Below are 24502 nucleotides of genomic sequence, written 5' to 3'. Positions count from 1 at the left end.
GCATGTCGAAGCGTCACTACACTTCGTTATTTAATTACACGTTATCCGTCACGTAAATCGCAAGCGTGATTCACCAACTCGATCCAAACGCGAAAGCGCCATGGCTGAACTACGGCGCGCGTTTAAACGTTTCGGTCGCTCATCGAGCGATAGTCGAACGTGATTGGTCGGATTCGTTGGTGAAAACTGACGAGGACCAATCACGTTCAATCGCTCAACGCGCAAGCTAGCCGTTTTGTCGTTCGTGGCGTCTGTCGACCCAATAATCGGTAGGCGTTTGAATTTTATTGTTTTTCATGTTCTCCTCAGAAGATGCGAAATACTGATTGAACGCGACACGACTGAACACGGCTTCACACCATGCATCGTATCCGACACGACGCGACACGACGGATGTTGGCGCGAACGCCCGACACTCCACGGCACTCCACGGTACTCTCGAAACACTCGGTCACATGAAAAAACTCACATGGGACGACGAGGATGCGAGTTGAAATGCGCCGCGACGCGCAGCGACGCCAGCGACCTTCCGCCGTGCTCCCTGACCGACCGACTGCTGGCACAGCGTACTGCGACTACTGCGTAGAGTACGTAGCTGCGTGAGTCACGTGACTGGCGCGTGGCCGCGCCTGCGCGCCGCTGCGCCACTACCACCGCTGCTACGCAGTAGCAGCAGTCGGTCGGTCAGGGAGCACGGCGAAAAGTCGCTGCGCGTCGCGGCGCATTTCAATTCGCGTCCTCATTGTCCCGTGTGAGTTTTTCACATGCGAGCGAGTGTTTCGAGAGTACCGTGGAGTGTCAGGCGTTCGTGCCAATATCCGTTATGTCGGATACGATGCATGGTGCGAAGACGTATCCAGTCGTGTCACGTTCAATCGTATTTCGCATTTTCTGAGGAAACGTCACGATCAGCCTCAGTTCGGTTTCTGATTCGACTCGCGTCGTATCCACGCGGTGTCGATATGAAGTTTGTATCTCTCGGACGCGTCGTCGGTTTATCGGTTTGTCGAAATAAAGTGAGAACCAGAACGAAAGAGCACAACAACCAACAACACGGCGATTTTTACTCTCGGGAGCGTCCAACCAAGTATCGCGGGTGTTGTACGTGCATACGTCGTGTAACGGTTCGCTTTCGGTCGTGTTTCCGCGAGTGTTCATCTTCGCTGAGAGTACAGTCGGCTGCGAGGAAAGCCCTCCTTGGCACTCTTTGGGACGAGCTGGAGGAGACTTGAAAGGCGTAGCTAGCGTTAAATTCATTGACTGAGCAATCGTGTCGGTGAGTAGCTCCAGAAGTTTCTTTACGCTTCTAACACTTCTTCTTTCATTCTCTCCTTTTCTTCTATTTCTCTTCTTCGACTTACGTTCTGATTTTTATTGTCATCAAAGATGGATTTCCTAACGGCACAAGATGTATGAATAATTCACACGATATGAATATTTTGAAAAATTTGAACGATAGCATGTGCTGTTCAGGTTTGTGAATATAGAGCGAGTCTCATGATCTTCGATTAACTTATCCTGTTGATTAAATTTAAGAATAGTCAACTGCAAAACTTAAAATTGATTGTATTGTTTTGCTTTTGTTTTATTTTTTGCAAGTTATAATTTGTGTAAAATCTAAATTAATAATTGAGGAATTTAATTAAAATATTTAAAAAATTACTCTCTACATTTGAATCAGTTGAAATCTTACTGATTTACAGTAAGATTACAGTGCTATGCTTATAACTGTGATCAATCAGTGATTATTCACTCCTGTATTATCACTGAAGGCAGTGTATATGTTACTGATTGATATAGTTGTAAGTATATCATTGAAATCAGGCTATTCACTGTTTTTCAGTGAAATATGCGCTGATTCCGATTTAAAGAGTACTCTCTCTAAAATTGAATCAGTAAAATCTTACTGATTTATGGTGCTAACTTATAACTGTGATCAATTAGTGATTATTCACTGTTGTATTATCATTGAAAGGCAGTGCATATATCACTGGTTGATAGTGCATGTACCACTAAAATCAGGCTATCTACTGTCTTTCAGTGAATTAAACACTGGTTTTGATTTTAAGAGTACTCTCTAAAATTGAATTAGTAAAATTTTACTGATTTACAATGCTATACTCATAACTGATCAATCAATGATTATTCAGTTGTATTATGACTAAAAAGCAGTACATATATCACTGATTGATATAGTTGTAAATATATCACTAAAATCAAGCTGTACTCTGTCCTTCAATGAATATAATACACTGTTCTATTGTTCGCCCCCAAAATTCAGTATTCGCGCTTTGTCCCAATTATGTTTGCATAATTTATCGTCGATACGATGCGACGAGAACCAGTCAGTCGCGCGAAAGCGGAACGATTAGGAACGATTTCAAATTGATTTCAAATTGATTTCGTGTACGCGCGCTTGATGCTCTCTTCGCCAGTGTACATACATTGACATCGTCATGTTCACGTGTAGAGATGATGACTCGAAGAATCGGATCAGCTAAATCTTAGGCATAATCATTCTCAGGCTTCTCTCTGCATATCGTTACGCTTTCCTTATGACGTATTTTTTATAGTCTTTTTACAAATGAAAACTTATTATATGTATATTTTGTTATTTTATACTTTATATATATAAAAAATTGATTTCAGTATTACTATACTAAATTTTTTTCTCTAACAATAAAATTCATCTTGTTCACAAAGATAAATTTATTGTTTTATCAAATTAAAGTGATTTATTGGATTCGGATAGACCAAATATTCAGCTTAAAATATTTATGGTAGTCACATTCTTGGCTTCCTGGATTGTTTGATCAAATCCTTAAAAAATATATACATACATAGATATATATAAAATAGATAAAATTAAATTAAACGATGAAACACTAAATAAAATAAAATTTTTATGTATTATATTTGTAAATTGTATTTACCTGATCCTAGAAATTTTTTATCAGAATTACATCATACAACTAAAAAGATATTTTGACCCATATGTCTGATAAGTCTGGGTTCAGCAGGTGATCTGTTTTGTTTTTGTAAAATGTCAGTTAAAAGCTCGACTAACCGAATTAGTTTCCATATTTCCAATAGATCCTTCTCAGCCAATATGATAATCAGAAATTCTTTAACAAAATTTTCTGCATGCTTTACATCTACACTTTCAGCGAGCGCCACGACAAATGCGAGAAAAGTGTCAGCTGAAGTCTTTTGAGCCACTGGATATTCCTGAAAAATTAATGACAAAATAGCAAATTAAAAACACAACTTGAACACACATTGCCCCTAACTTAAGAAATAAAATCTATTGATGAACGTATACAGCATATACTGAAACATTATAACAAATATATTTTTAGATATTTCTATACTTGACTCCATTAAAATGATACCTTTTGTTCCAATATGACAAGCTGCTTTAGCTAGGATTTCTTCAGAAAGAAGGTAGTTGTACAACGAACTACAAGATACATGATTAATTCTTAACTGCTGTAGTATTGTATATAATATTTATCTTTATAGATCTTTTTACAGCACGTACATTGTGACGTCCTCAAATGCATGTGATAAAATTTGGGCTAAATAATTCTGCACAAATTTTGACGTTAGCTCGTCGCCTTTTCTAACAAACCCAGTGTTATCTTGTACAGCTTGTGCGGGATCTTCTATCCCTATTTCTCTCTGCCTCTACTCCTCTCGAATAATGTATGACCTGTGAGTGAAAGTTTGCTCCATTTTTTCCATATCAAAATTTTCATTCGTTTATTAAAGGTATAAATTTCTGCAGATCTATTCCAGTCGAGAAAAGTGTTACGTTTCGGCTCTGGTTGCTCACCAAGTTTCCTCTTGTGTCTGGTTTATTCTATTTGCATTGGCGCTATACATCTTTTAACGAATTTCTGTCCTAAAAGACAAGTTCATGTAATTATGATAGTAGGAAAATGTTATCAATTTTGTTCCTCCCTGGTAAAAATTTTTATTATAATTTTTATATAAATTAGAACATTTTTCAGAAATACTTAGAAAGTTTACATTTTCTAGAATTTGTCATACATGTGAATTCTAAAATATTCTAAAACTTCTCATGCTATAATTTCAAAAAAATATTTTTAACTTTTTTAGTTTCTAAATTTCTTCATAATTATGGAACAGAACATTTCATTAGAAATTATAAAACAAAAAATCTTGGGATATTTCAAAATTAATATATATGAAAATTTTGAAGAAAAATGTTGACTTTCTGAAGTGATTCAATTCGTATAACAAAATCTGAGAAAGTTTTAAAATTATATAGAATTATACAGAAATTCTGCAAAATCTTAGAAAAATGTTCACCAGGGGTTTAAAATAAAATTGTAACGTGTTACGCGAGAGACGTGTTCTAACCTTCATAATCAACAAATCGCACTTCTTTACTCAGGACGACAATCTTAATGCACGAACGTAGGACGTTCATGTTTGAACGATAATTCACTCGTCCAAATTTCGTGAAATTGTCTCGTCGACAAATCGCGGCCAAATATCGGAATAACTAATAGCCGGAAAATTTACCGATCCTTATTTCTAGGTTATAAACAAGTGCTGTTGCTTCATTCTGTGGCCGCAGTATTATCCGGGAGGGCGTTAGTATTTTACCGCGATTTTATTTCCCCTCTTCATTATTTTATTCCCATTTGATTTCTCGCGTTACGAAAATCACGCATAACTGGCGATCTTTAACCGAGCCTTATTTGCAGTACAAATTATAGTGAAAAACAATAACAATTTTTTATTTATCGTATTTTGATAAATACATACGCACAACTGATAACTCGCACTAGGGAGCGACGTAGTGGCACTAATTTGTATTCTTATTAAAAAATCTTATTTTAACACAAGCGGTATATTTACTTAAAAATAAATAAAACTCTAAATTGCTCCAATTAAGGGAATACGGTGTTCTTAGAAATAACTGCATTATTGGGACATTCAAAAATAATTCGAGGACTATTGCAAAAATTTAATAACTCCAACTTTTTTAAGTACAAAGACTCGGTGTTGCTAGACGTCTAAGTACAAGATAAATGTAAATTTCCTACCTGAAAAAAGGCATTTCATTGATATTCGAATTTTTCAAGTTTATTGTTGTCGCTTTACCGATATGCTGATTGGTTCTCGTTTACTTCATGAATGGCTATCATCGCGCAGATTGCGTCTTTTGAGTATTTTGACTATGTGTATTGAGGGATTAACAGTAGGGGAAAGTAGGTAAATTGCACGCATCTAAGGGAAATTTATCGCAGTGAAGTGATTTTTAAAGTTGAAATCGATACGAGTACAGAAATAGAAACTTTAAACATTTTTTTATCATTATGTATTGTCATATTGAAGAATTTTTTATTTGATAATGCTATATTCAGCAAAAAGAAACAAGTGGTTAAACGAAAAAATTTCTCGGGCCTTGGGTAATTGTACAGTGCGTTGCATTGATGCCTGGGGTACCGATTTTAGGGACCACGTTTCTTTCTTGATTATTTTTATGTTCATGACTGAATGCTGCGGTGATCGTTGACAGCAGTATTTGGTCCATAGACATAGGATCTATAGACCGAGCATTCGAGGAGTGGGGGTAAAGTTCTCGCGTGAAAAACTAGAAAGAGATAGCCTGTTTTGGACCACTATTTTGTCTTTGTCTAATGACGCGCGTGGGGGTACAGTAAAGGTAACGAAACTCTCGATAAGGTTAGAGAAAAAGAAAAGGGAAATGTAAGTGAATGTGAAAAAAGAATGAAGGGGAATTGAAAAGCATTGGAAAAAGTGCCAAAATATAAAATTATATATAATGTAAAATTGTGTATTAAAATTTAAACAATAAAGTATTGAATAAACATTTAAAGCACCTGGCATAATAGTAATAAAAAAATTAACTCTGCTGATCTTCATATATATCTATATATATAATATATGTTATTGATTTTTAAATAAAATGAGTTTTGTGAATTTAGATCTTATTTGTCTAATTTTGTTATTCTTAGAAGCAGCATAATGATGTATACAAAGAGTGAAAAACTTTTCTAAGAGAATACAAATCAATTGATTTCTATGATCCATCAATGGAGCTTGATTAAAAGCATGTTTCTTTTCAGTAAATAAATCATTTATTCTTAGTTTTATTAATGTTAAATTTATCAGTTTCTTTATTACCTTTGTAGACGTCAAAATATAAAAAAAAAAAAACAAGTGAAGATTCCCCACGCGCGTCATTAGACAAAGACAGAATAGTGGTCCAAAGCTTGCTATCTCTTTCTAGTTTTTCACGTCCCCACTCCTCGAATGCTCGGTCTATAGATCCTATGTCTATGATTTGGTCATGAACGTAAAAATAACTAAGAAAGAAACGTGGTCCTTAAAATCAGTATCCCAGGCATCAATGCAACGCACTGTACGTGCGGTTGGACAAATGGACGCGGAGGAAAAATGAGGTTATAGCCTATTCTTTTAACTACACTACACTGTACTAGTGGCACTATAGTTGATCTTACGTGGTCTCACGCCTTTCAAGATGGATGCGTAAAATTGTCGACAGCGGACTTGATTTGATAAAAAAACAATTACTTGATGACTATTTAATTAAATTTAATAAACAATAGCTCAAAGAACGCAGGAAAAAACGTACTTTTGTTAAGTATAACAAAATTAAATGAATAAAGTAAAAATACGGACTTATTACCTTATTTTCTGAACGCTAAAATCGCAAGAAAAATCATGATTTTACTTTTTCTTATTTTTTCAATTAACTACGTTTTTAAATGATATAACGTGTGGTTATATATTTAAAAAATGCCTTCAGCCTACAAATATCGTCGTGATATAATTTCTATTCATCGGGAAGGTGCCAAACCACGAAGCGTAGAATTACCCAGTGCGTACAATAACCCTACTTTCTCCTATTGTAATATTAAATTTGTAATTTGTATAAAATTAAATAATATCAAAGATTCAGTAGCGCGCGCGTAAAGCGCGCCTTAGAGTACCTCTAGTAAGAGTATGGACACCGTTAGTCGATTTTTGATTGGTTCCTCGATTCGCCATATGTAATAGGGAAATAAAAGAGGGAAAATTGAATTCATTATTGTGTATACTGATAAAAACAAAAAATATACGCGTGATTTTATATACAATTTAATAAACAATGTTATATACTTGTATATAATCGATTTAAGTTGAATCCTGTTAAGGCTAATTATTATATTTTGTTATTTCTTTGAGTGATATAGTGATGCTTAGTGAAGTCAGGCATCGTTCAAGTATGTCATCGTGTATTTCTGTGAAGTTATTCATTTTATTCATTTTTCTTTTTTTTTATTCATTTTTCTTTTTTTTTTATTCATTTATCTATAAATTATAGAAAATCCGTCATAGGTTCCCTATTAATGGCGGACGGTGTCCATACTCTTACTAGAGGTACATACTCTAGCGCGCCTGTTTTATTTGGTAATTAAAAATATATAAACATCAAAAAGTGAAAAATTTAATGGCAAAGCACACGATCGGTCGATGATAATCGCATTACTTCTCGGTATTGTATTTCGTACCTGAGTACTTGAAACATGCGTCAGATGTCGACTGTATGCGGTCTAATTTCTCAATATAATTTCTGATTCTGTCACGCATTCACGCCATCACGCGTACTCGTTGTATTTACAGATGTAATCGTGCTTTTCGAGCCTCGCTCACGAGATCGCACGGACACACATCGCGAAATCTGGAGATTAGATAGGTGATATTTCTTTAGACAAATCGTTCACTCGGACAAGATAGCGCCCGTACATAAAGCTAAACCTTGTCTCGCGCTCGTTTCGATATCGAATTTGACCTCCATCGATGACCTAGCTACGTTTAAGAAACGCATCGTGCACATCGCTGCATTGTATTAACGTCATACAATCATAAGTCGAATCGTGCAACGTAATTATATGTATACGAGAGACACACTTTTTCGAATCTTAAATAAATCGTTTAATCGCCGAAAAATACTTAAAAATAATTTTACTTGGAAATCAATATTCCAAGTATCTAAATAGATATTGAGAAATTGTATCTAGTTTGTGTACCATGTTCTTCGGGGGGGGTTGTGTCAAGATCCCAAATAATTCGTTATTAGATCAATATTAGTTCCACAGTTCAGTCCACGCGCGCGCACACACACACACACACACACACGTTAGAAACTGGTTACATATTAATTCCATCAAACTATCGTGAAATATTTCCTTCTCTCTCGTCTCTCTTGCGATTTCTCGTGACGATACGTGAATATCCAGAGAAAATTTTATCTTATTTTTATCTATTTTACCTCACCCTTATATTAACCGCTAATCAATCGTCAGAAATGTTGAAAATTAAAAATCTTGCTTGTAGCTATAACGATATTATTTTATCATCCTTCTCAATGAGCAGATAGAAATACGTAACAGTTTACTGTGTAAATATTTATTTATTTTTATCGATGAGATTTCGTCTTTTGTTTAATATTAAACAACGAGCCCTTGCAGCGTTTGAGGATAAATGTGAGATAGTTTATTAAAATATTTGGCGTAGAAAGTTAAAAAATTATTGGAAAGAAGGCATTCGAACTTTTTCAATAATTTTTTTTAGACACGCTGGATATTAACAAAAAAAAATCCATAAATAAAATTTAGAAGCTATTGAACGACTCTCTCTCTCTCTCTCTCTCTCTGTTAGATGTATATACATATATGCATTTAATAGAAAGGTAAACGTCGCGTCGGATCGATTTGGCGCGGCAACGCGATACGGCACCGTCCACGCGATACTAACTTACGTTTTTCGTAAGTCGAATACATTCCGGCTCGTAAAATTTCACTCGGTAACTGATTTTGGAGGCAGACGACTCGCGCAGGCTGTTCGGCATCATAAAAATGCTGTGATACGTCGTAAAACGCTTTACGCTGTTAGACTGTTACCGCGCGGCACGTGCTGCCGTTTTTTCGTTTCGTGATGACGTCAGTCGGAAAATCCTCCAACAATTAAATGATTAGTCCATCGTGCATACGTTATTTTCATTAATGTCGATAACAGTCAATACTATAAATTATAATGTACTGCAAATTATTAGTATTGATAGTATCGATTATTAATGTTAGAAAATTGCTTTCAATAATTAACTTGTCAATAAAAATATTTACCAGAGAGGGAAAGAGAATGTTTGAAAACGGTAGAAATAATTCATAATAATTTCGCCCATATAAAATAATAGAAAGTAAAGATACAAATATATAGATTATAAAAATAATATACGATAAAAGTACTTGGAATATATACATTAATATAAATATCAAAAACTGATTCTATTTTTTTCATTTTTACGACCGATCGCTGCCAACCTTCGGTTGACAAAAACGGAGGGAATTAGGCGTTCGGCGTTTTATCGAAGTGGATCGATTATGACGAAAGATCTCTTCAATTACAATCTACATATATTGTAATTATCAACTTTCGATTATAGATTTTTCATTAACCAAACTTAATTTAAAGTATATAATTATTACGTGCGAAGGGTGGCAGCAATCGCATATTAATCGCATTGCATAATAACGTGCAATCGATCAGGATTATCGGATGTCATTACGGGAATTGATATTTGAGCCCGATTTGAAGAAAGTGCCGGAAAACGTTTCGAGAAACGCGGGATTATAAGTAAATAAAAAAAAGCAAATCACGCCACGAGGGCATTTCTTCCTCCTCCCCCTTCCCCTCGCGCCATCTAAAGTGTCGTCGCGTTGTTATTTATACTCGATTGTTATGGTCGTGCGCCCTATTCCACACGAGGGGGGGGATTCATCGAGGCACATCCTCAAGTCTGTTCTGCAGGTACGAGCGCGTCGCGAAAGAAAGAGTGTAAACAGCATAAACACCTTTTGATCTAAGCATCTCGATTATTTACCATTATTTACTGTGTCAAGAAAAGCAATAATGCTCCAAGAGCAACCAACAAGATCAGATTTTTTAACTGTGCGATTTTTGTGCACTCCGATACTTATCGATGCGAAGCGTGCGACTAATCGATTTTTGTTATTTAACAGTTGGTAGAAGCAGATCGCCAGTCGCCCCCGAGCGCGTCCGATATATCCATTATTGATTGCGGATCGCGAGAAGCTAATTCGCCGATAGGAGGCTCGAGCGGCCCCTCCCCCCAGGAATGGGCTCAAGGATCCCTTGCCAAGGATCCATCCTTCCCTGTCGTGGAAGTGATGGTGCGTGTCGCGCGTCGCGTGTCGCGGACGGTAAACGGGACGAGTGGCGCGTTTCGCTAATTGCGTCGTGTGTGAGGGAGACGTGTTTCGAAGGTGCGTATCGAAAGCGCGAAGGATGTAATGTGGTGAAAAGTACTTGGAAGTGCCTCGGACATTCCGTTACAATTCGGAACGATTTGGCGAAAATTCCATGGTACGTACGCGCGGCGAGCAGCAACGTTTTTTCTCGCGCGATTTCGGAGCATCTTCCGATGATGCCAAGTGTAACTGGTGGTCGCGGACGACGTCGCGGTGGTTCGCGTCCTGGTGAAACGAAACGCCTCGTCGCCGCCACCGCCGCCGTCGTCGCGGAATGTCGCGTCGTGTGTGAGCGAGACGTGTTTCGTACCGGGTAAAGGACGAGAAGGACGCGTGTGGAAAAGTGCATATCGAAAACACTGAGTGAAAAAAGTGACGTGTGATGAAAAAGTGCTTGAAAGTGCCTGTAATGGAATAACGACTTGGAGAAAATTCCTAGATGTCTACGTGGTCGCGCGGCGCGAGCGCTGATGGGAGCAACGTATTTTTTTCCAATTTCCGGACGCGTAGTCGTCGAAAAGTAAGTCGTAATATTAAGTATATCTACTTTGAGATAAATAATTTGAAATTTTACTAAAATTCTTAAGAAAAGAAATTTTTTTAAGAAAAAAATTTTTAAGATTATTTTCTTAAGAATTTTTTTACGTAAAACGTAAGAATATTTTTGCCGAAAAGTATATCATTTATTGACAATCCACACACACACACACACACACACACACACACACACACACACACACACACACACAAACGATATTTATATAGCCATATAATTTCTGTCTGATTCATGCATCGTCTATATCGTATTGCGCTGATATAAACCTCTTAAAAAATTAAAACACATAGAACCGCACGTGTGTGATACACAACGGGTGACGTAATGCGGGAAATATCGAACCATCTTAATGACGTTATTGAGACGCGTATATCCGTGCGCGAACACTGGGGCGATGACGCAATATTGAAAAACCGCCAACTCGGAAAAAGCGGCACTCGCGTGGGTGTTGCTTACGCCATGTACTCTTTCATGATTCACGTGACGTCACGAGATAAAATCATGGTCACCATGGAGACTCGAGTGATCTCTTCTTATTCTCTCGGACGCCCACGGAGATTTAAACTTCCGCTACCGCGAGTGCCGCGGCCGGTGCGAACGTCACGCCCTGTTTGACGGGTAAAGGTGGGTAAATGTTGAGGTAGGTCCGGGGGGGAGGGGGAGGGGATAAAAGTCCAAAAATAGCAACAGGTATACGTTACAAAGCGAAAAACTTTGCAGATACACTAGGCATTTTTTTATGTGTTGACGATATTGCGTTATAATAGATAATTGATCTGCATGTAATTTAAAGAAGATGCTTGTATTATTTAATATAGTATATACGCGTTGCGTATACTTTTTATCAAATTTATTAATCAATTTGGAATTTGTTACTTAATCAAAGTTCATAAAATATGTATATGTAAAAATTGTTTATATTTTCTAAGAATAATATCAAATTAATCATTTAATAACCATTAGATCATTTATACATTAGATCGCTCTTTGTCAAATTTTGATCTGTAAAAAATTGAAAATATAATTCAATGGAAACAACAAGTAGTTTAAAAGAAATTTTTTTACCTTTTGTCTACCTGTATAACATGAGATCATCTTGGTAGGCAACTTCTAGCTTGCTAGACTCTGCATCACACATGTTTATTACCTGCTCGGTTCTGATTACTTTTCTATTCTAAACTGGGATGTTAGAAAAAGGTTGTGCGACCATTAAATCTGTTAAGTGAGAAGCCTTTCAAAGGCTAACTAACAAAGGCTAACCATTTTTAAAAGAAATAAAAAGAGAAGCCTAAAAGAATATTATCGGACATTATATATTGAAGCGATTATTGAGATAGTTTATGATAAATGCTTTAATGCGATTATGTGTACTGTCGTCACGTGGGTATTGTTGTAGGATGGCACATTTCTAAAATAACGTTTTTACATACAACAGCAAGAAGAGATTGTATTTAATTTTTCCAACTTGACATTAAAACAACCAAGAAAGAATGGCCATTATAATATTTAAAAAAGTAAATACAAGAAAAGTTAGTGTAAAGTAAGTTGAATAAATTAAAACAAAATTTATTTGCTTATACATACGTATATAGTTTATTCAAGTTTATAATTACCTCTTGTTATGCCAGACTACTCTGTAATATAAAATTAGTTAAAAATAAAATGGTTGCATAACGTTACGTCAACGAACGGTACTTTGAAAGCTCGTACCCTCTTTTTTTTGCTATCTGTTTATCGTATTTAATTTATTAATTAGTATTTAGTTTATCGTATTAATTTTTTAATATGTTCTTTGCAAATTACAAAATTAGAACTATTCTCTACGAGCAACACATTTCGCATTTCTTTAATGAATTTCATTGGTATATCAAAATGTAGTTGTAATAAAGCTCAATAAAAATATCGATTTGAATTTGATACTCAATTTTAAGGTATACAAGTAAGACAAAATATTTTTTTAACTCATGAAAAGGTAACATATGTAACATATTAAGCAATTACATTAGAGCATTTACCGTAAACTATCACAATATTATAGAACATTATCAATAAGTAACAATGTACAATTGACATTTACTGAATTTTAAGAAAAGAAATATACCAATTAAAACATTTATCTCTCCGTATATCTCACATATATCTCACGAGAGAAATATTCTTTTCAAGTTATCGATAATCAATTTAAATTAGCTAAATTAGTCCTCTCACAGAATAAAATATAGAAACTATGAAACATTTCTGAGAGTAATAATTTATTGCAATATAAGGAGCGAATTTACCGTTACACAACACACGCGCGGCAGGTAGCCTTTGTGTTATCGATCGTGCTAAAATACGCTTGAGATAATCAAGTTTGCGTAACATTTGTTGCTTCTCCTCTGAGAAGTGTTACCCAAACGTAGTGCTGCAAATAACAAGTCGAGTTACACAAAATATTCCAGAAAGGTACAATGCGAAAGAAGCTTACGCAAAATGTTGGTATATTATTTCGAAATGATATGTCATAGCTGTATATTCGAAAATATAATTTTACGACAAATTTGAAGCGTAAAAACTCTTAATCACTTGCGTGCAATCACGTAATGATCATTGAAGACATACGATGACTTATATAAACTGTCCTTTAAATTGAAAAAATATACTAAAAACACCAAAATGGATTCCAACCAAATTATAGATTCAAGTCTCGTAATGTTTAAATAATAAAGTCGATATTTAGAAAAGAAAGTGTACAATCACTCTTGGGCGATATGTACATACGTTGCGCATGTTATCGGATGATACTGTTGTGTCGTATGCGACACATTACACATACGTACGATGACGTCACGCGTGCCGATAAACGAAAGGAGAAGCGTGCACGCTGCACGCTGCACGCTGCTGCACGCTGCTGCACGCTCGTGAAGCGGTGGCGTCGGTGGCGTCGGTGGCGTCGGTGGCGTCACGGTCGTCACCCCACCTCATCGCGCGATACTTTGTCCCTTTCTTCCTTGCCATCACTATTGAACAACTCTACCCTACATTTACGAGCGGGGCTAGTGATTTTACACGACACACCGATGCTCGAGTAACCGCCGCGTGTGCAGTAAACACAGTACCATTTACTTGAATCGATACTACTCAATACTACCTTCTGTCACTGCGTCTCGCAGCTAATCAAATGATATTCTGGGATTCTGACGTAATTTCATGAGTTTTATTCAGTTTATGGAATGTTGAACCCGAGTCGTATGCGAAGATTTTAATTAGATCAAAGGTCCGGATTCTAAGCAAAGACTCTTGTTTATCCATTCGTTTGACAATGATTGTGGATGTACATATACGAATTAAAATTCTAAATCATATCTTTTTTTTATCAAATCTTAACATTAATTTTTTTTACAAATGGAAATAATATAAACACATTCAATCACGACAATCACGACAATCACGATATCACAAGCGATGTATTGTACATACATGGTCTGCAATATACTCGTACACATGACCATTATTTTGGCGATTTATCTCTAAAATATTCATCTCGGATATAATATTCCAAGATTATTTCAATCGACTATTTCTATCTATGTAATTTGAAGATTGACGAGATATACTTGTAAATATTTTTAGCACAATCATCGTCGTAATCATTCAATTTGTCAAATGTATATATATACTTCAAAAATATCTATTAAAAATATGAAGAAACTAAAATGTAAAAAATAAACACTAAATAAGTACTAATACACGCGTGTTTACACAAAATGCTCGTGCGATAATCGTATCATACATCAATCCGGATGCTGAAACAACGCATTTGAGTAATCCTTATTTACTAACGATAGTAAAATGATTTTAGCGGCAATGGGGTGGATGAAGAGTGGCGGTGTTTAGTCGGCTTGTCTCGATTATGTATGCGAGACATCGTGGGTGGGGAAGATTGTCGGCACTGCTGAGCATCTGGAATGGAGTGCGCGCGCTTCATGCAACCGTAAGGTAGGATGGGAAAGAGTTTGCGCATACTAAAAGACGAAGATAGGAGAGAGAGGGGAGGGGGGGGGAGAAAGAAAGAGAAAATATAGAGCAGGAGACAGATGGACAGAGATAAACATAGAAGGAAGCCTTACTACTGGTCTTCGAGACTAACCGAAGTGGAAGCAACCATGTGGAGAAAACAAACTCACCACTGTTACAAATACTGACAATGTAGTGAAATGCAGGAAATGAGAGGAAAGAGAAAAGACCGTATCGATCAAGGATCGATCAAGGTTTTCTGTATTTACAGAGAACATATTTTCTCATTGATATCGGATTATCTATTAATCGGAGCTATTATCAACGCTGTTGCTATCAATGCATTTCATTTTGTTTAGTACTATTCCCAGCATTAGTTAGAGAATTTAATCGTTATTATCGCGCGACTGATGGTTGTTTCATTGTACGATGATATCATAAATGTGCAAAGTCATTTAAACTCGCGTAAACCAAATTGATGACGTACAAATCTATTAATTATGCTTCTCTTCGTATTCAATCGTTATCTAGATATATATACGAACTTTATCCGAAACCCGTTTAGAATGGAGTCTGCTGACGCGTGCTTATGTATCGGTCGAAAGTTTACGCGATCGCCACATCGTACCAAAGAAGTGTGCATATGCAGAACCGGAGTTTCGGAGACGAACAAAGAGGGAGAGAGAAAGAGAGGGAGGGAGGGAGGAAGGGGAGGTGCGCACGTGCGTGTACGAGTATGAAGGAAGGCGGGAGGGAGAGAGGGAGGAGAGAAAGGAAAAGGGAAAGACAGAGTGCCACGCGACAATGAGATAGACGAACAAAGACGGAAATGGCCGAGCTGGTCGGGGCGAGGCGGGTGTTGGCAGCGGTTGGGAGTCGTTCCACGGAGCGTAGAACGACGGCAGTAGAACGACGGCATGAGGATAGTGTGTTCAGCGAGAGGTGTGTGTGTGTGTGTGTGTGTGTGTATGGGGACGAGAGACGAGAGCCGGAGAAGCCGGAGAGCCGGAGAAGCCGGAGAGTCGGAGAGCGTGAGGCCAAATGACGACGCGCGCGAGCCGACAGGGCCGTACTCGAGAGCACGCGACATGCGTCCTCTCCCGGAAACCACTAACTTAGTCGCGTGAGCGCTTTGAGTTTCGCACCTCGACTCTCGAGTCGCTGCGAACTTGCGAAGTGCATCTTTTTTTCTCTCTTATTCTCTCTAGGAACGCGACTCGCGCATTATTCAACGACACGTATGCATAGATCAAACATATTCGCTGTGTCACTCTGTGTCATAGCTGACATCATGAGATAGCTTAAGAAGGTATAACTTGGTTTATCTTGCGAGTATACGCTTTATTTACTCATGTTATATATATATATATATATATATTGTTGACGATATTAAAAGAATTACAGTTTTACGCGTGATGAATTTATTTCCATGCAAGGAAAAAAAACGTATCGATATCAGTATTCACAAAGAAAAAATATCCAACAGCTTTTTATGATTTAATCGTGTACATATTCAACGTTTCTTCTGTTTTCAAGTTACGGAATATGTATAAAATATTTTGAAGAACGTTTTCACACCTTGAGTACTTTCTTTGCAATCAATATTTTAAAATATTGATTTTATACAAAAGGTCAAATTCTATCGAATTTTTGGTATAAATAAATTTTATTAACATTTCTAATTTAATTTAAATAACTTTTGTTTGTGTTAGCACATGTTTCTGATTTCTGGTGCCTTAAGTTCTCTGATGCCTTAAGTACGTGCTCGTTAATATGAAAAGAAAGAGGAGCCTATAGAGAAGCCTATATCTGTGTGCAGGAGATTTTCTCGCTTTTGGAACTATATAGTTTGTGTTCGCTACACTGTAAAAAGGATTTGGTAACTTAGCACCAATCTCTTACTCACTTTGCTCCTTTTGCACCATCGTCACTACTCTTGCGCTTTAGGGACAGTCTCTACTTACTTCGTAACATGGATTACCGATAAATACAGTTATGCGTTATGGTCGTGAGAAATTTAATTATTCGCAATTTTTTAACGAAACACGGATATGAGATATATAGCGTAATGATTTATATGAAAGAATAGTATAGCAGCGAAAAATATTTTTTTTTTTTTTAATCTTTTTTGCTGCTATAACTTTGCTGCAACAACTTTTTTCTCCTGTGAAACTACAGATTACTAAAACTACAATCAATTACTTTGATATAAAAATTTCGACGACGCCGAATTAGACCATATAAAATGTCAGTACGCCTAAGGGCCCACATTAGCAAAATCCCATGTCCATAATATCACCTTTCCTTCTATATATAATCTTTATGAATTTTTACAAGATGCGTTTACTTTACACTGTTAATCGTCCACTTATAAAATTTAATCTGAACAATTAATCGTTTATCATTCAACTCGTCAATATATATTTATACAACAAGGAACGTTCTCCTATCGCGTGTAACACCTTGTAGATTCGACAAACGTGATTTCCAGCACAAGGTGACCGTATAATAAGCTCTCGCGTTTACTACTTGTCGATTTTACGTTCAGGCGAAGAGAGAATTCAGTGCAAAGAAAGATGGAAAAAGCGCGCGCGAGAGAGAGAGAGAGAGAGAGACGAAGGAGGTTGGGTGGCGAGCAAATTTTCCCTCTCGCTTTCTCTTACTCATGTCTGAGAAAGAAAGGTAACGTGAAATACAGTGGAAGAGAGGATTCACGAGTGCTCCGCAGAGTTCTCTCTACATTAACGGCTGTGGACCATGCTCGAGGTTCGAGAAACTAGTAGGACGAAGAAGAAGAGACGAACGGCGCGGTGGGACCGGGGGGGACCCCCGTCGTCGTCGTTGAGAGGGGGTGAACGAAGAGAGAAGTGAGATGGAAACGGTAGTAGATGCGGTATACACTGCCATGGGTGAGACACACTTGGTCCACCGAAGTGGTATATAGACGGCGATGGAGAGAGGTGAGAGCGTGTCGAGAAAGGGTAGAAACGCACGCTGGAGAGAAGAGAAGAGGAGAGGAGGCAGGGGAATGACGGGGGTTAGAACGGGTCAGACGTTTCATCGTTGCTCCGAGCAAGATAGGAGGCGGGTGGCTGGTGGCGGGTGGGGGGTGGGGGTGGCGCGGGCGGGTGGATGGTAGCGCAAGCGGAAGTAGGGCTGGAGGCGAGGGGGAGGTCGACATCTCGGTGGAGCAGGTGGCGCGAGGTGGGAGGAGGAGGAGGAGGAGGAGGAGGATCGTGGGTGGCAGCTGAGTACGAGTAGTGATAGGGGAAATCAGTCGCGGTTCGAGTACCGCCGCGAATGCACGTAAGCGACGTCTATCGTCGCGCTGTCTGCCTTTTTCTTTCTCTTTCTTTCCCTCGATTCTCTGCTCCGCTCTGCTTCTCTCTCGGACTTGTTATCTCTGACATTCAATTCTCGGACGCTGCGTCTCTTTCCCCCCACCCCTCTTTTGTTTGCTTATTCTCTCTCTCTCTCTCTGCTTTTCGAATATATATATATGTAATCGCGTCTCTCACGTGCGCTGCCTTGAACAGCACTGTGACGAGCGAGCGAATGTGCTGTGAGCGCATGAACGGAAGCAAACGAGTTCTCGAAGGACCCTTGACGCGCGCGAGGCAGCGCGAGGCAGCGCGAGGCAGCGCGAGCTGACCTTTCGGGCACGAGTCAATTTGGGAGAAAAAGTTCAGCGATTATGTCGATGCCTGGTGGGGAAGCAGCTGAGAACCGATAAGAAAACCTAGTGTAAACAGAGAAGAGTGAGGAAGGCATCTTCGAGAGAAGGAAGGAAGGCAGAAAGAGAAGGGGAAACACGCGATCGAGCTTGACTCCCTCGCGCCAAATGAGATTCACTCGTGTAGTATTGGTCTCTCTCGCTGCATGGGAAAACTCGTCGCGAGTATAACTTGTCGTTCTTGCTCGCTAAGATTTTCGATTTTCGATTTTCGATTTTCAATTTTCAATTTTCAATTTTCAATTTTCAATTTTCTTTCGCGACTCGAGTTTGAATTCGACGCGATTAAATATCAAGTGTCGGATCCGAGTGAGAGGAAAAGGTGAGCGAGACAGTGGACAGGGGGCGCCGCCGTGGAACGCCTCGACGAGGCGCGCGACGATATCGGTGTCGGGGAACGGTAAAGGAAACAAAACGAAGAAGGACGTCAACGGAATGCTCGACTTCGAACAACAGGCCAATCAGGCACAAGCACTGGCCTCGCTCGATGATGACTGGCACCTGCTCGAGGGTGAGCGCACGACCTTCGCAATTTTCTTTCTCCCTTTTCTATACCCTTCCCTGAAAACTGTACAGAGATCGGATCGCAAGACGATGTTATGCCGTTTTAAATTTTAATTTCGCAAGGATGAAGCAGGCCAAGTATATTTCTTGACATTATATAGGGCTTTTTATCTTTAAATAATGAGTTTCAACATATATTGCAGTAATCTGCACTAATTTATATAGTATAGAAAATCAATTATTGTCGTGATAAAATAAAAAAAAAGTATACACATACATACATACATACATACATATATGTGTATCTGGAAAGGTCGGGGTGTTTATAACGTTTCAATAAAGCATTTTCGGACACAAGTTTATATGAACTTTTTTTACATACTCAACTTTATTAACACGTTGTATAAGTTTTTTCCGACTTTTCCGGACAGCTTGTGTGTGTGTGTGTGTGTGTGTGTGCGTGCGCGCGCGTACATAATAAAATTCAAACAATCGCACTTGTGCCTTTTAAATAAAATACATCCATCTTTTCTTCTTTAAACTTATTGCTAATTTCAATCAATATCGTATTTAAAAAAAGTCATATTTCAATTAATACAGTATTTAAAAAGGAAACAATTTATAATGACTAAATTAGCAATTTATTAATTAATGAACGTGTGTGGACACGATCGATGATGCGAGAGAGTAGATCCAAATTTATATTCACAAGGCTATCACGTCGCGTCGTTCGGAAACGATGTCATCGATGTGTGACGAAAAACTGATTTATTGCAGTCGAGATAGTTGCGCATTAATAATGTCAAAAACAAGATGTATGACGCGAGTAAACAGATTCGCTCGCTCAACGAAATGAGTGACGTAGCACGACAAAATCATTTTTAATCCAATGTCGTCGATTTATTTCGTATATGCTGTGCACGAGGCTGTGCATTAGTCTAGTATCACACGAGAATTGAAATAATATCGCGTTATAATTTACCTGAGGCAAATAAGGTCCACTTTTGAATTTACCATTTAAAAATGCGCTTTACGCCTAGAGTGTTTGAAAGATGTATCACAGGAAGCAAAGAGGGACTGGGCAATTAGAACTGCAATGCAACGCATCTGTTTAGTATTATACAAAAACTTGTGATTCATTATTTTAGTGGATGTACAAGCTGTTTTTATAAAAATTTACTGCAAAGTTTATCAAGTATACATTATTTTCTACTTTAGTATGTATAATATTATTCAACTTTCTGACTATAGAAATAAAAAATTGATAAATGTGCGCATATTGTAATTTTCTGGAAATTTTGTTAGCAAATTCGTGATTCTGGGATTAAAATATTTTGGCCAGCGATAATTTTTTCTATTAAATATATCAACGTGTTAAAATAGGAATACTCAATATCAAATGACAATTCTTCGACGAGGAATAAGGAATATCTTTATCTCTACTTACATATGTATTTCTCATTGCGTTACAAGACTTGCGATACTACGCATTCTCTGTGCTATTGATATAACTTTGTTAGTCAAACCAAGAGAGATACCTAGTTCCTTAGAGGAAGAGCGGACCGTTCGTTGAGCTAGATTTTAACTCCTTTTCGACCGACTTACACATGACAGTGGCGCACCAACAGTTGCGAAATGGTTTCGTACTTGCATTCTACTTAGTATTCTGAAGTTTGTCTTTTCTTTTTGGAATATGTCCATTTGCATCTGGATTGTTTGATTGTAGCCACTCTCATGATTTCTCCTCCTCCTCCTCCTCATCATCATTCATGAATATCATAGAGAATTCTGTCATAGCGCTAAACGAATGCTGTTTAGATCGTAATCAATCTAACGTTTATCTGACTTCTGTACGACGTTTGCTGTTTTTATTGAGATTAGGGCTATAAAGTTTTACCAAGTACAGTATGGCAAAATTATGGCATCATGAATTCATTAGCAGCTATATATAATCTGCCGCGCTTTTAACTCTCTGCGGCAACTGCGTATACTCTCCCATAATATACCACCGCCATCTTTAATCTCCTTTCGTTCGTATAAATATGTATTTAAAATTTCCTGGAGGTGAGATGAGCGTTTCGAATATTTTAGGTTACATCTTTTCTCTTTTGTTTTTCTTTTAACGCAATAGCCATTGTTATTATCATTATATCTCATAATACACGAATTTAAAAATTCTCCTTTTATTTAATCGAAACTTGTGTTTAAGTCTGTCTTGTACTGATTTAACTTGTAGTATATTTTTTGGAAGAAAATTATTTTTTTTTTGTAAAATTAATAAAAAATTTGCAATGGGTCGAGCCAAATAAAAAGTTAATCGTTGCGTTTCTTTTTTATGTCTTTATGTACAAACGTCAATTTACATACTTGTGAACGCTGGTAAATGCTTATTCAGCAGTAATATTCTCTGATTTTACGTACGTATTTTAACGTTATCGATTTAGACGCGATCGAAAATGGGTCATTTTACTCCAACTGAGGCGCATTGTCCTCTACGATCAATATAGCTTTGAGCACTTTCGTCAGTATTTTCATCATCTTCGTTCCGCAAAAACTTGAAATACTAAATTACTAGTCAATGTCTCATTACGTATTCACCATGTCTCGTTATACATATTCATCTGAAAAACTAATCTAAAAAACATTACGAAACAAAATTAAAAAAAAATTAATCTAAAAACACAAATTTAAAAAACTAATAAAAAAAACTGATATTACGAAACAAAATCTTATAAAATTTGATTTAAAATAATTTTCTTATCGACTTTTTTCTTATACGTTTTTTATTATATATCCACAGATCTCATCGATACGTCGCTAGATAGCTTTGTAAATACAATAATACAGCCTCGAGAATAGTGAAATAAAATCTGCGTTTAAATATTGTGAATCGAAATTGTACTTCAGTAACCATGAACGCTGCCTAGAGATCTAAAAATAAATATCCAAGCTTAGCGAACCCATTATTTATTTTTAGCACATTGAATGGAGATACCATAGTGAACTAGTATCGATATATGTATACTAACATGACGTTAGAGTTTTACGTGCTTGGCTACTACCGCGATGAATACTTAATTTAGTTAAAAAAGATTCTTAACAATAGTCTGAAATCTAGTAGTTTATCTAACATTAGAACACAATCTATATTGCTGGAGAGCAAGAAGAAGAAAGTTATAGTACAGTAGATATTTATCGCACTATGCGTTATGTCACGTAGAGCATGTGATTGTAAGTTAAAAGAAGTGGAGATGAGGAGGACTCTGCACTTTCGAAATTGCAACGATCGCCCACCTCACGCGGGGGACGGGGGACCGACAAAGTATAATAATAATCATTATTGAGAAAGTCTCGCGTACATGAATGCAATTCTTTTGTTTCAACAGCGATGTATGTGAATATTTTCTTTGTCTTTGCTTCCCCCCCCCCCTCCTCTTACTCATTTACTTTCGTCGTCGTTGACTTGTGCACGTGGCACACGTCCGTTGTGAGCGCGCGCGCGCGACACGTCGCTCGGTGCGCACATTGCGCCACGAATACCACGATTCACACCTGTCCGTCCGTCCGTTCGTTCGTTCGTTCATCCGGCAGCACAACGGAGCATAAATGTCCGCAAGAAGAACGATATCATGGTGTTTGGCTTGGACCACCTGGCCGACAGAACCGCCCGTTCGGCAGGGCCGTATCCAATCCTTTATGACTTTCTTAGGTCGGATTTACACAAGGCCAGCAGAGAGCGTGAGCGTTAAGTAGCAAGTTACCTGCTTACCTTCTTCATAAGGAGGCAAGGTCCAAATAGCTATTTTTAATAAATACGTAGCTTATTCTTGTTGAAATAAGCAAGTTTATTTGCTACTTGAATCGATTACCTGCCTACCTTTTCGTAGTTACATATACCGTTTAGTTTAATCAAGTAAGTAAAAATACTTGTTGAGGTTTTTTTCATATTTTTACTTGCATTGTCATTTTGCTCTATTGTCTATGCGTTAATCATTTTATTTTTTTTAATTACGTGCTAGAATCACAGTATTATTCATTGCAATGAGAATGATGAAATCGTGCGTGTGCTCGTGTATATGTATGAAACGAAATACACGCAACTAGAGCCATAATTATATTTGTTACATGATCATTAAACAATAGCAACTAAAATTTAAAAAGATATTTGGTCAAATGTAAAAAAGGGAAAAATAATGTTATTTTCATACATTTTGAAATGTATGAAAACACATTTATATATGTATAATTGCTATTTCCTTAAATTTTATATTCATCTGCCTTTACCCAGCAAATAATAATATGATATCGTTCTTCGTTAAGTGTAATAAAATCGTTGATATCTTTATCCAGGATAACCCTTGGTTTATAAAATTACGTTTGAAATAATAGGTAACGTACGTAAAACTAATGAAAATATAAATAATTACAAGTTACGTTTGTCAATACAACATGGTTGTGATTGTAACGATAGGAAATGGCGGATTATTATTGACCCACCGAAATAATCGGCGTATATCATTTGCCACATGAGTAATTTTAAAACAGTGCTTTTGTCGCATATTTCGCGTTGTTTGACAAAAGCAAAATTGCTTCTCGTAACTAACGTTTCAACGACGAAAAAGTAAGAGGATTCTACACAAATATTACTGCTATATTTTTCATTCGTTTTACTCGGTAGAAAATGTTAGAAATTTACCTTCTGTAATGTGTAATGGAATTAAAATGCATCTCTTTCTCCGAATCTTACAACGAGAATATAACCAAGTTGAAGTAGCTTAACGTGATTCATACAAAGTTACCAATTTTCTTTTTTCGCATTTAACATGACTAAGTTATCGATTTTGAGCTATTCGATGCGAAAATGGATAAGAAGAGATATTTCCATGGATTTTTAAGAGTGGCTTGTGTATAAAAAATTAAGCACAAACGTTAAGGAAGCTTTCTGTTCACGAACAAGTCAGTAACTGTAGTAAAGTTTATTCTGTGCGGAGAGAGAACATCATGTGCGTATCATGGAAGAGGAACCAACCTATCGGAATATAGCCTCGCGAGAATGCACTTTGCTACGAATAGGTATATGGCTGATGCGTATCGATTTTAGCCAGACTGCATTACTATTGCATCGCGTCAAATTATACGGGCAAGAAATCACACTATTAAATTTAACAACAAAATTTGTCAAATGCTAAAATTGCTCGTTGTTAATATCAACATACAAATGCAATCGAGAAAATTGATTTAAACTCTGTTATAAAATCTTTATAAATATCAATCTGTGTCATGACTATGTTTATTGTTCGGTATTAATTATCATCGATGTTTATCTAATAAATCGTTAAAAGAATAAAGATATGAGATAATGTATGTATGTAAATGTAT

General features: G+C 37.1%; 2 long non-coding RNA genes and 1 pseudogene across 2 annotated transcripts in view; 2 read left to right on the top strand and 1 right to left on the bottom strand.

Annotated features, from left to right (window-relative positions):
* Positions 1–447: 447 nt before the first annotated feature.
* On the top strand, positions 448–10724 carry LOC120358297. The gene is made up of 2 exons (XR_005575247.1): positions 448–1276; positions 10086–10724. It is a non-coding gene; the product is annotated as an uncharacterized LOC120358297 (long non-coding RNA).
* Positions 2590–5297, bottom strand: LOC105193476 (annotated as a pseudogene).
* A 7318-nt stretch (positions 10725–18042) lies between the features above and the next one.
* Positions 18043–24502, top strand: part of LOC120358298 — a 68037-nt gene continuing 61577 nt past the window's right edge. The window contains exon 1 of the long non-coding RNA XR_005575248.1: positions 18043–19130. This is a non-coding gene — a long non-coding RNA (uncharacterized LOC120358298). The remainder of the gene's footprint in view (positions 19131–24502) is intronic.

This window comes from Solenopsis invicta, chromosome 7 (genome assembly GCF_016802725.1).
Source record: "Solenopsis invicta isolate M01_SB chromosome 7, UNIL_Sinv_3.0, whole genome shotgun sequence".
In the NCBI taxonomy this organism is placed as follows: Eukaryota; Metazoa; Arthropoda; class Insecta; order Hymenoptera; family Formicidae; genus Solenopsis; species Solenopsis invicta.
This window is presented reverse-complemented; position numbering and strand designations above follow the sequence as displayed.